Below are 12,500 nucleotides of genomic sequence, written 5' to 3' on the forward strand. Positions count from 1 at the left end.
GGTGTGTGTGTATCTGAGGAGATCTCGGGCTGGAGTAGCGCGCGCTATATATTTTTTATGTCTGCCCAGTCGAGCACGCAGCCGTTCTGCCCGTGAGGCTGGATGCAGTGCAGAGCTCCCGCACGAGTCTTCCTTGCATTAGAGACGGATTAAATGCACGTCCATTCACGGGAATGGTATTGGATGCACTTTTCGTCCCCCCTGCTCCGCCGAGTATTAGCTATATTCTGAATTTTATTAATCTATTTGATTGAAAATAGATGATCTATTTCGCCTGCCTGGTCACGTGCGCTTTCAAGTGAGAGTGTATTTCAAGAGCATAATACCTCTAACTCCATAACCTCAGAGTGAGTGAGACACACACACACACACACACACACACAGACACACACAGAGAAAGAGAGGGGGGGGGGGAGAGTTAAAAGCCTGTAAACCTGCTCCTCTCACCAGGAAACCTGCAGAAAAAGGAAGATGGACTGTAAGCACACACACACACACACACACACACAAATAAATACACACGTTTTATGGGCCCTGTTCATTCATTTCACACATTTAGTTTGTAACAGACAACAGGAATTTCTGAGTCTCCTGCAGTCTGGGACCTGAGTCTCCTGCAGGACCTGAGTTTCCTGCATTCTGGGACCTGAGTCTCCTCCAGTTTGGTCTATTCTCCTGCAGGACCTGAGTCGCCTCTGGGACTTGAGTCTCCTGCAGTTAGTGACGGACTGGCCGTCTGGATTTTGGGCACATGCCAGAATGGGCCGTGCGTCAAATGGGCCACTCAGAACGCTGGTAAATGTAGCATTTCATCGGCTTTCTATCGGTGTGGTCAGGGGCGTTGGACTGTCACTTCATAATAAATGTCAGATGAAATGTAAATGCAACTGGATGAATAACTTGGTTGATTGACTGACTACATTTTGTATGCAAAAAGTGATGACTATGTAAGGTCTCACCCACTCCTTTCTAACGTGCCAAATGGTTTAGTCCTTCTGCACACATGTTGTTTATGGTTTAGGCCATCTGCAGCATGTTAGTTAGTTAGCATCAGTGCCAGTGCCCAGCTCCTTAGCCACTACGCTACTACTGCATGCTAGCCCAGCTCCTTATCCACTATACTACCACCTACAGTATTGCATGCTAGCCCAGCTCCTTATCCACTACGCTACCAGTGCATGCTAGCCCAGCTCCTTATCCACTACCCCTGTCCAGTGCTATTACAACAATCAATTCATTCATATAATATGATGAAGCGTATTTAAGTGAACAAACCATTTATAACTGTGTGTAAACATGATTTACAGATGAGAATTAATGTAGGACTAATGCTTTACAAGTGAGGAACATAGCATTATATAATAGTTTACAAATATTAATGCTTAACAGTGTGTAGTAGAAGAAAACAGAAACTCTGGCTTTTCATTGGGTGGAGGTAGTGTAGCGGATAAGGATCTGGGCTAGCATGCAGTAGCTTGAAAAGTTGGGGGTTCAATTCCCGGCTTCCACTGTTGTGCCATTGTCCTTTAATTTAATTGACATGTGTAAGTCGCTTTGGATAAAATTGTCTGCCAAATGAATGAATGTAAATCAACCTTTACAACTCATTTGAAAATGTGTTGCAACGCATGAAAGTCTTCACTTTAGATGAGCTCAAAATATAATTAACTAATCACTTGTAACTCTTGAGTTAATCATGAATTATAGTATTAGGAAGTGGTTTCTAAAACATGTATCCACATCCTAACTAATCATTAGTGCTTATGTGCTTACATCATCAAATTATTATTGTATCATTTATTAAGTATTAAACATTATTTATAAACATATTTTTATATATAGGCTTATTTACTATGAACAAACCATTCATAACTGTGTACAAATGCTTTACTGATGAGAAATAATGTATGAGCAATACTTTACAAATGATGAACAAGCCATTTACTAATAGTTAATAAGTTACAAATGCATAATAAATGATGAATTGTGTGTAGTATTATAATACACTTTCAAATGATACCTTGGTTATACATGTAATCTGAGGTAGGGGCTAAATAAATAAGCTGTACACTAACTACGCTGTTTGTATACAACACACCATTATAATAGTAGCCTTAACTTTAAATGAATAGGCTATGATAGCTATACAATATAATTAGCAATAATGGGCTAATAAGTGTCATCTAGCTTAGAGCAGTGTTTCTCAAAGTGTTGTCCGGGGACCACTGGTGGTCTGCAAGCTATCCCATGTGGTCTGCGAGCAGACGTGGTAAAATATAATATAGATGCATGTGGTCCCATCAGGACGGCCGAACAGAATTATCATTGTGTTTTAATTCTTATTGAGATGTTCTAAACAGGAGTGTTTAGTTACACATAAAACATTCTACCTGAACGTTGTTTAATTTGGTTGGAGTTAGAGGAACAACGCCTAGCTGGGAATGGTAAATGTCTAATGATCTCACTTCCTGTCATTCGCTACTGTAACAACTTCAATTACTCATTACTCGTGAAGCCCAATGACATTTCGACGTTCAGCATCGCCCACCTACTGATCACTTATGGACTGCACCTGTGTTCACTTGTTTACCTGCACCTGTATAGTTTGCCTGCACCTGTGTCCACTTATTTGTAGTTGTATTTGAGCCCCTTAGTTTGGCTTGCACATTGCAAAGTCTACTGGTTGCTACACTGAGACAGATTGCTCTGGTGTTGTTTATTGTGACTTTTGTCAAGTGTCTTTGTGAAGCCAGTTTCAAGAATAAAACTTCTAAATTGCCTCGCACTTGCGTCTTGCCATCCTTGGATCGTGACGCTACAACATGCTGGAATGCTTTTACATCTTCTGCCTGTGGTGTCACTGGAATGAGATATTAGCAGCCCAATGTTTAGCAAGTGACACCCAGAAGTGGAAGGGAAATGTGAACTGGAGGACCTTGGAGCAGTTTTCTTCAAAATGGAAGAATATGGACAGGCCACCTTTTGCACCCATCTTCAGACGCTAATGTAGAATATGGACAGGCCACCTTTTGCACCCATCTTCAGACGCTAATGTAGAATATGGACAGGCCACCTTTTGCACCCATCTTCAGACGCTAATGTAGAATATGGACAGGCCACCTTTTGCACCCATCTTCAGACGCTAATGTAGAATATGGACAGGCCACCTTTTGCACCCATCTTCAGACGCTAATGTTACTGCTGGCCTGGATAGCAATGCGTTAGCAATGTCAACATGGAGCCAATGACATGGTTTGTTTTGTTATAGAGTAAGATCACATACTAAAATACACACTTGCGGCAGTCTGTCTGTGTTAACATCTGAGCACCGATGCTGGGCTAATATAATATATTAGCAATTGTGGGGTGATACTGTATACTGTATGCTATAGTGTGTGTGTGTGTGTGTGTAGTAGGCTATATTGTGTGTGTGTGTGTGTGTATAGGCTATATTGTGTGTGTATGTGTGTAGGCTATATTGTGTGTAGTGTGTGTGTGTGTGTGTGTGTGTGTGTGTGTGTAGGCTATATTGTCTGTAGTGTGTGTGTGTAGTAGGCTATATTGTGTGTGTGTGTGTAGGCTATATTGTGTGTAGTGTGTGTGTGTAGTAGGCTATATATTGTGTGTGTGTGTGTGTGTGTGTGTGTGTGTATGTGTGTAGGCTATATTGTGTGTAGTGTGTGTGTGTAGGATATATTGTGTGTGTGTGTAGGCTATATTGTGTGTGTGTGTGTGTGTAGGCAACATTGTGTGTGTGTGTGTGTGTAGGCTACATTTCTACTGGTGTCAGGTCAAGCAGGTTATTTCACTGTCAGGTGTTTCTTTTGTGGAGGTCTAATATAGAGGCCTTAATATGGGGCATCTCACACACACACACGTCTGCATGTACACACACACACACACATGCAAGCACACACACGCACACAATCACACACGCACACAATCACACACGCATGCAGAAAATCAGACACATACACGCACACACAAACGCACGCACGCGCACGCACACACACGCACACAAATGCACGCACACACGCACGCACACGCACACACACACACACGCACGCACACACACGCACACACAGTCTGTGCTACAGCATCAGGGGAAGGGGGGGCACCTCACTCTGAAGGACATGGGGGCCTCTGGTGGTCAGCTGTGGTAATACCCCTAGACATCACAGGAGAGGACATTGCAGGACACACACATACACATGAGTGTGTGTGTGGGGGGTCAGCTGTTGTAATACTCCTAAACATTGCATAAACACACACACACACACACACTCCGAAACATCGCATAAACATGTGTGTATTTGAGTGTATGTGTGTGGGAGGGGGGCATTAAATACACACATGGACACACAATTCCAAATGCACACACATTAATATGCACACACACACACACACACACACACCTAAACGTAAAATATATTACAAAAGTATTATTATATTTATTTACACATATAGGGGTAGAGACATTTTCCACATTTTATTCTTCTTCTGTTGTTTTAGTCACTTTGGCACAAGTGGCATAGCCTATGCTGTTTAAATGAACAGGCTCTACCGTTTGAAAAGTAAGCTATTAAACAACACGCATAGCCTATGCTGCCGTTTGAAAAGTAAGCTGTTAAACAACACGCATAGCCTATGCTGCATTTCAAATACATTACATTACATTACATTTGGCTGACGCTTTTTAACCAAAGCGACTAACAACATGGTAAACAGTAAGTTTTAGAACAATTCTCACAATTTTAGGACAGTTTAAAAAAACATTAGAGTACAGTAAGAATAAGTGCGTCGGTGAGTGCTGTTTTTAACAGTTACTTGTCAGTTTAAAACGGCTGGTGAGTGCTAGGATCAGTAAGACTTGTTGTAAGTGTTGCTATGAGAGTAGATGTTCTCTAAAGAGCTGGGTCTTCAGGAGTTTTTTGAAAGTGGAAAAGGATGTCCCTGCCCTTGTAGGAACTGGCAGTGTGTTCCACCAACGAGGAACAACAGATGAGAAAAGTTTGGATTGGCTTGAGCGTACCGGTGGTAGAGCTAGACGTCGTTCGTCAGAGGAGCGCAGCGGTCTGGAGGTAGTGTAAGTCTGTATGAGGGCATTCAAGTAGGTGGGAGCAGAACCGGAGACTACTTTGTAGGCAAGCGTTAGAGACTTGAATTTGATGCGGGCCGCCATAGGTAGCCAGTGTAGCTGGATGAGCAGCGGGGTAACATGTGCCCTTTTGGGTTGGTTGTAGACCAGGCGCGCCGCCGCGTTCTGGATCATCTGAAGTGGTTTCACTGCGCAGGCTGGGAGACCTGTCAGGAGGGCATTGCAGTAGTCGAGTCATGAGATGACTATTGCCTGAACCAGAAGTTGGGTAGCATCTTGAGTCAAGTAAGTCCTGATTTTCCGTATGTTGTAGAGTGCAAAACGGCATGACCAGGCGACTGAGGCAACATGATCTGAGAAGTTTAGTTGGTTGTCAAGAACAACTCCTAGATTTCTTGCAGTCCTGGTCGGTGAAACAGACAGGGAGTCAAATTTGATGTTGATGTCGTGGTGTATGGTAGGTTTAGCTGGGATGACCAGCAGTTCAGTCTTTGAGAGGTTCAGCTGGAGGTGGTGTGCCTTCATCCATGTAGCTATGTCTGAAAGGCAATCTGAGATCCGTGCTGAAACCAGGGGGTCGTCAGGTGGAAAGGACAGATAGAGCTGTGTGTCGTCTGCATAGCAGTGGTATGAGAAGCCGTGCGAACGGATAATCTGTCCCAAGGAGGTGGTGTAGATAGCAAAGAGGAGGGGGCCCAGCACTGAGCCCTGGGGGACCCCTGTGGTGAGATGGTGAGGTGCGGATAGCTGACCAAGCCATGATACGTTAAACGAGCGTCCTGTGAGGTAGGATTCAAACCAGGAGAGAGCAGAACCGGAGATTCCCATGTCAGCGAGTATAGAGAGAAGGATACGGTGATTAACCGTGTCAAAGGCAGCCGATAAGTCAAGCAGAATGAGTACTGATGACCGAGCGGTCGCCCTGGCTTCTTTTAAGGCTTCTGTTACAGACAGCAGAGCCGTTTCGGTACAGTGAACCCAGAGTTTTGAACCCAGACTGATTTGGATCCAGAAGGTTGTTCTGTGAAAGGAAGTCAGAGACCTGTTTGGAGACTGCTCGTTCAATGCCTTTGGATAGGAAAGGCAGTAGTGAGACAGGGCGGTAGTTCTCGACTTGAGCAGGGTTGAGAGAAGCTTTCTTAAGTAACGGTGTTACCCGGGCCATTTTGAACGCTGTTGGAAATGTGCCGGAGGTTAACGAGGCATTGATCACATGTGTGATAGCTGGAGCGATGGTCGGGCTGATGGACTGAAGTAGGCTCGTAGGTATAGGGTCCAGCGAGCATGTGGTAGGACGGCTGCATGTCAGGAGTCTGGACACTTCACTCTCGGAGAGAGGCGTGAATGCTGAAAAAGATGTTCCAGCAGTCCCTAGAGGTTGTAGGAGTGCGGTATCTGAGTCAGATGCGTTGAGTGGGCATGTAGAGAATTGACTGCTGATTGCCGCCACTTTGTTTGTAAAAAATGAGGCGAGGGTATCTGCAGTAAGGCTGGATGGAGGAGGAGGCAGCTGAGGGTTGAGTAGCGATTTGAAGGTTGAGAAAAGTTTTTGAGTGTCTGTAGCGCTGTTGATTTTGTCATGGTAGAAAGCAGTCTTAGCAGCAGTGATGCTGGCTGAGAAGGAGGTCAGGAGTGTCTGGTAGTTTTTGAGGTCGTCAGCTAGTTTGGATTTGTGCCATTTCCTCTCCGCGGCTCTGAGTTTGGTGCGCTGCGATCGGAGGGTATCATTTAGCCATGGATGAGAATGTTTGGATCGAGCTGGCCTTGTGGTAAGAGGGCACAGCTCGTCTAGACACGAGGTCAGTGTGGAGCAGAGCGAGTCTGTGGCTTCATTAACCTCCAGAGAGGAGAAGGTGTTGAGTGGAGGTAGACCGGAGGCAACCACAGAGGAGAAGTGCGTTGGAGACAGGTTCCGGATGTTGCGGCGGAACGTGACCATCGGCTGAGGAGCCGGAGGCTGTTCTGACAGGCTGACGTTGAACTGGATGAAGAAGTGGTCAGAAAGATGGAGAGGCGTCACCATGAGGGTGTCTGTGCTGCAGTTCCGAGTGAAGATCAAGTCAAGCTCTTTGCCAGCTTTGTGAGTCGGTGGGCTTTGAACCAGTTCGAGGTCAAAGGAGTGGACCAGGGCCAAAAAGTCCGCTGAGCCTGGGGCATCTAAGTGGATGTTCATATCACCGAGGACAAGAAGCGGACAGTCATGCTCAGGGATGGAGGATAGCAGAGTGTCAAGTTCGTCAATAAAGTCGCCTAGTTGGCATGGAGGGCGGTAGATGACCAGCACGTAGAGTTTTGCTGGGGCGATCACTGTGATGGCATGGAATTCGAATGAGACATATTTGTTTGAAGGCAGTAGCGGGGTGAATTTCCATTTGTTGGAGATCAGCAGGCCCGTCCCGCCTCCTCGTCCAGATAGGTGAGGGGTGTGGGATAGTGTAAGGTTAGTGGAGAGTGCAGCCGGGGTGGCAGTGTTCTCTGGTTTGATCCAAGTCTCAGTGAGAGCGAGGAGTTCCAATGAAAGGTGGTTGGCATAGCCAGCTATGAAGTCCGTTTTGTTGACTGCGGATTGACAGTTCCACAAGCCCATGGAGAAGGAGGTTTCTGTCGGTGAGGACCGTTTAAGTTGCTGGAGGTGAAGGCGATTTCTGCCCCTTTTGGCATGATGCCGTTTTCTGCAATGGCCGGTGATAACAGATATGGTGGAACGGCACATTTTGCCTTTGTCGGTGCCTGTGCTCGGAAGCGCAAATAGGAAGCGCACGCTTAAAACATCCATGTTAAACAACGAACAAATGAGTGAGGCGGTTCAAACATGGCCAGGCCCAGGCAGACTAGCCTTAAAAGTTTTTTCAGAGGCCAGACGCGATGGATGATGATAAATTGGTAACGTCTGAAGCCTCAGATGTCCGGTCAACTCCACCACCACCAGATAAAAAGCAGAAGTGTCGGGCGTGTCTGTCGGAATCAGTGACATTGGAAGTGGAGTTGCGGGGGTGCGGCCGCTCCAAGACACTGTCATTCTCCGTGTACACTGGACATGCAAAGTGTTCTTCACCCAAAGCATACAGTAGGCCTATGCGTTCTCTGTCTATGATCTGCAGGCTTAGGGCCTCCTCGACGAGGCGATTACTTGTCCGCGGATCATTTCTGGCACAATTAAACGGTACCATTGAACCGCGGCCAAAAGAAAAAGAAACTAAACATTTCCAAGAATAGGAAACATTTCTTAATTTATTGTTATACAAATAAAGAGGTATAGCATTAGGGGGTAGTGGTGTCAGCGCTCATTCTTGTGTGTGAGTGTAACGGATGCCAGCTAGCTTAGCTGTGCTTGTGGAACGTTGGTAAACCTCACTCCCCGACGCCTCAAGAGTGCTGCTGGCATGCGAGCCAGTAGCCTGGGTTATTGGCTCGATTGTTAGCGCGCTCGCCTCCCGATCCGAGGTGCTGCTGTTTCGCGGGTTCAAGTCCGGGTGTGTGCAGGGCTGAATCACGCAGGATCAACACAACGCAGGTTACATCAAGTTAAAGAAAACTTTTACCCTGGAAATCCCATTCACAATTTGAACTCTGGCAATGAGTAATGATGCATGCTACTTTTACCCCTTGCATCGCGAGGAACCAATCACATCGGTGTATCTGATATAGGCGGGCCATGAGGCGAGCTAAACAGATGATGACAGCGCATGCAACCAATCAGTCAGTAGACATTGGTGTAGTGTTATCCAATTACGTGCAGTTAGATTTTCAAATGCATGCTTGGTGCCACCCCTCGAGTTGGGCATTTTCATTATTCGTGGCCAGACCCTTAATCTTTCTACATTACCAGGATCTGGAGTTTCCAGGCTAGTTACCTTTATTTATATAGCACATTTCATACACAGTGTGCTTTACATAAACACAAGGAATAATAACAATAAGCTAATAACATGAAAAACCTAATAAAAGCATAGAAGGGCAATAGTCAACAAATAGTTTTAAAAAATAAAAAATAAAACGTAAAACACAGAAAAGCATTTTACATTTTAAGGTTTAAAAGTGTTTAAAATACAATACAGTGTAATATGGCAATGAACACACAACAGAATTATTATACAGCAATGAACACACAACAGAATTATTATACAGCAATGAACACACAACAGAATTATTATACAGCAATGAACACACAACAGAATTATTATACAGCAATGAACAGCAGCACTCTATGGCCCAGTGACGATGAGACCCACACATGAGGAGAACACACACACACACACACACACACACACACACACACACACACACACACCACACACACACACACACACACACCACACACAAATACAATACAATGTAATATGGCAATGAACACACAACAGAATTATTATACAGCAGCACTCTATTATACTAGTCAATGAACACACAACAGAATTATTATACTAGCAGCACTCTATTATACTAGTCAATGAACACACAACAGAATTATTATACTAGCAGCTATATTATACTAGGCAATGAACACACAACAGAATTATTATACTAGCAGCACTCTATTATACTAGTCAATGAACACACAACAGAATTATTATACTAGCAGCACTCTATTATACTAGTCAATGAACACACAACAGAATTATTATACTAGCAGCACTCTATTATACTAGTCAATGAACACACAACAGAATTATTATACTAGCAGCTATATTATACTAGGCAATGAACACACAACAGAATTATTATACTAGCAGCACTCTATTATACTAGTCAATGAACACACAACAGAATTATTATACTAGCAGCACTCTATTATACTAGTCAATGAACAGCAGCACTCTATTATACTAGCAGCACTCTATTATACTAGTCAATGAACACACAACAGAATTATTATACTAGCAGCACTCTATTATACTAGTCAATGAACACACAACAGAATTATTATACTAGCAGCACTCTATTATACTAGTCAATGAACACACAACAGAATTATTATACTAGCAGCACTCTATTATACTAGTCAATGAACACACAACAGAATTATTATACTAGCAGCACTCTATTATACTAGTCAATGAACACACAACAGAATTATTATACTAGCAGCTATATTATACTAGTCAATGAACAGCAGCGCTCTATTATACTAGTCAATGAACACACAACAGAATTATTATACTAGCAGCACTCTATTATACTAGTCAATGAACACACAACAGAATTATTATACTAGCAGCACTCTATTATACTAGTCAATGAACACACAACAGAATTATTATACTAGCAGCTATATTATACTAGTCAATGAACAGCAGCACTCTATTATACTAGTCAATGAACACACAACAGAATTATTATACTAGCAGCACTCTATTATACTAGTCAATGAACACACAACAGAATTATTATACTAGCAGCACTCTATTATACTAGTCAATGAACACACAACAGAATTATTATACTAGCAGCTATATTATACTAGTCAATGAACAGCAGCACTCTATTATACTAGTCAATGAACACACAACAGAATTATTATACTAGCAGCACTCTATTATACTAGTCAATGAACACACAACAGAATTATTATACTAGCAGCACTCTATTATACTAGTCAATGAACACACAACAGAATTATTATACTAGCAGCACTCTATTATACTAGTCAATGAACAGCAGAACTCTATTATACTAGCAGCACTCTATTATACTAGTCAATGAACACACAACAGAATTATTATACTAGCAGCACTCTATTATACTAGTCAATGAACACACAACAGAATTATTATACTAGCAGCACTCTATTATACTAGTCAATGAACACACAACAGAATTATTATACTAGCAGCACTCTATTATACTAGTCAATGAACACACAACAGAATTATTATACTAGCAGCACTCTATTATACTAGTCAATGAACACACAGCAGAATTATTATACTAGCAGCACTCTATTATACTAGTCAATGAACACACAACAGAATTATTATACTAGCAGCACTCTATTATACTAGTCAATGAACACACAACAGAATTATTATACTAGCAGCACTCTATTATACTAGTCAATGAACACACAACAGAATTATTATACTAGCAGCTATATTATACTAGTCAATGAACAGCAGCACTCTATTATACTAATCAATGAACACACAACAGAATTATTATACTAGCAGCACTCTATTATACTAGTCAATGAACACACAACAGAATTATTATACTAGCAGCACTCTATTATACTAGTCAATGAACACACAACAGAATTATTATACTAGCAGCACTCTATTATACTAGTCAATGAACACACAACAGAATTATTATACTAGCAGCTATATTATACTAGTCAATGAACAGCAGCACTCTATTATACTAGTCAATGAACACACAACAGAATTATTATACTAGCAGCACTCTATTATACTAGTCAATGAACACACAATAGAATTATTATACTAGCAGCACTCTATTATACTAGTCAATGAACACACAACAGAATTATTATACTAGCAGCACTCTATTATACTAGTCAATGAACACACAACAGAATTATTATACTAGCAGCACTCTATTATACTAGTCAATGAACACACAACAGAATTATTATACTAGCAGCACTCTATTATACTAGTCAATGAACAGCAGCACTCTATTATACTAGTCAATGAACACACAACAGAATTATTATACAGCAGCACTCTATTATACTAGTCAATGAACACACAACAGAATTATTATACTAGCAGCACTCTATTATACTAGTCAATGAACACACAACAGAATTATTATACTAGCAGCACTCTATTATACTAGTCAATGAACACACAACAGAATTATTATACTAGCAGCACTCTATTATACTAGTCAATGAACACACAACAGAATTATTATACTAGCAGCACTCTATTATACTAGTCAATGAACACACAACAGAATTATTATACTAGCAGCACTCTATTATACTAGTCAATGAACAGCAGCACTCTATTATACTAGTCAATGAACACACAACAGAATTATTATACAGCAGCACTCTATTATACTAGTCAATGAACACACAACAGAATTATTATACAGCAGCACTCTATTATACTAGTCAATGAACACACAACAGAATTATTATACTAGCAGCACTCTATTATACTAGTCAATGAACACACAACAGAATTATTATACTAGCAGCACTCTATTATACTAGTCAATGAACACACAACAGAATTATTATACTAGCAGCACTCTATTATACTAGTCAATGAACACACAACAGAATTATTATACTAGCAGCACTCTATTATACTAGTCAATGAACACACAACAGAATTATTATACTAGCAGCACTCTATTATACTAGGCAATGAACACACAACAGAATTATTATACTAGCAGCACTCTATTATACTAGTCAATGAACACACAA

At 41.9% G+C, this 12,500-nt stretch overlaps 1 long non-coding RNA gene across 1 annotated transcript in view; it reads right to left on the bottom strand.

Annotated features, from left to right (window-relative positions):
- Positions 1 to 1,660: 1,660 nt before the first annotated feature.
- The window catches only part of LOC121706681, a 13,667-nt gene continuing 2,827 nt past the window's right edge, over positions 1,661 to 12,500 (bottom strand). The window contains exons 2-4 of the long non-coding RNA XR_006031105.1: positions 10,752 to 10,758; positions 5,483 to 5,484; positions 1,661 to 1,760 (exon numbers count right to left, since the gene is read on the bottom strand). This is a non-coding gene — a long non-coding RNA (uncharacterized LOC121706681). The remainder of the gene's footprint in view (positions 1,761 to 5,482; positions 5,485 to 10,751; positions 10,759 to 12,500) is intronic.

The sequence above is a fragment of the Alosa sapidissima genome, chromosome 4, assembly GCF_018492685.1.
Source record: "Alosa sapidissima isolate fAloSap1 chromosome 4, fAloSap1.pri, whole genome shotgun sequence".
NCBI classification, from domain to species: domain Eukaryota; kingdom Metazoa; phylum Chordata; class Actinopteri; order Clupeiformes; family Clupeidae; genus Alosa; species Alosa sapidissima.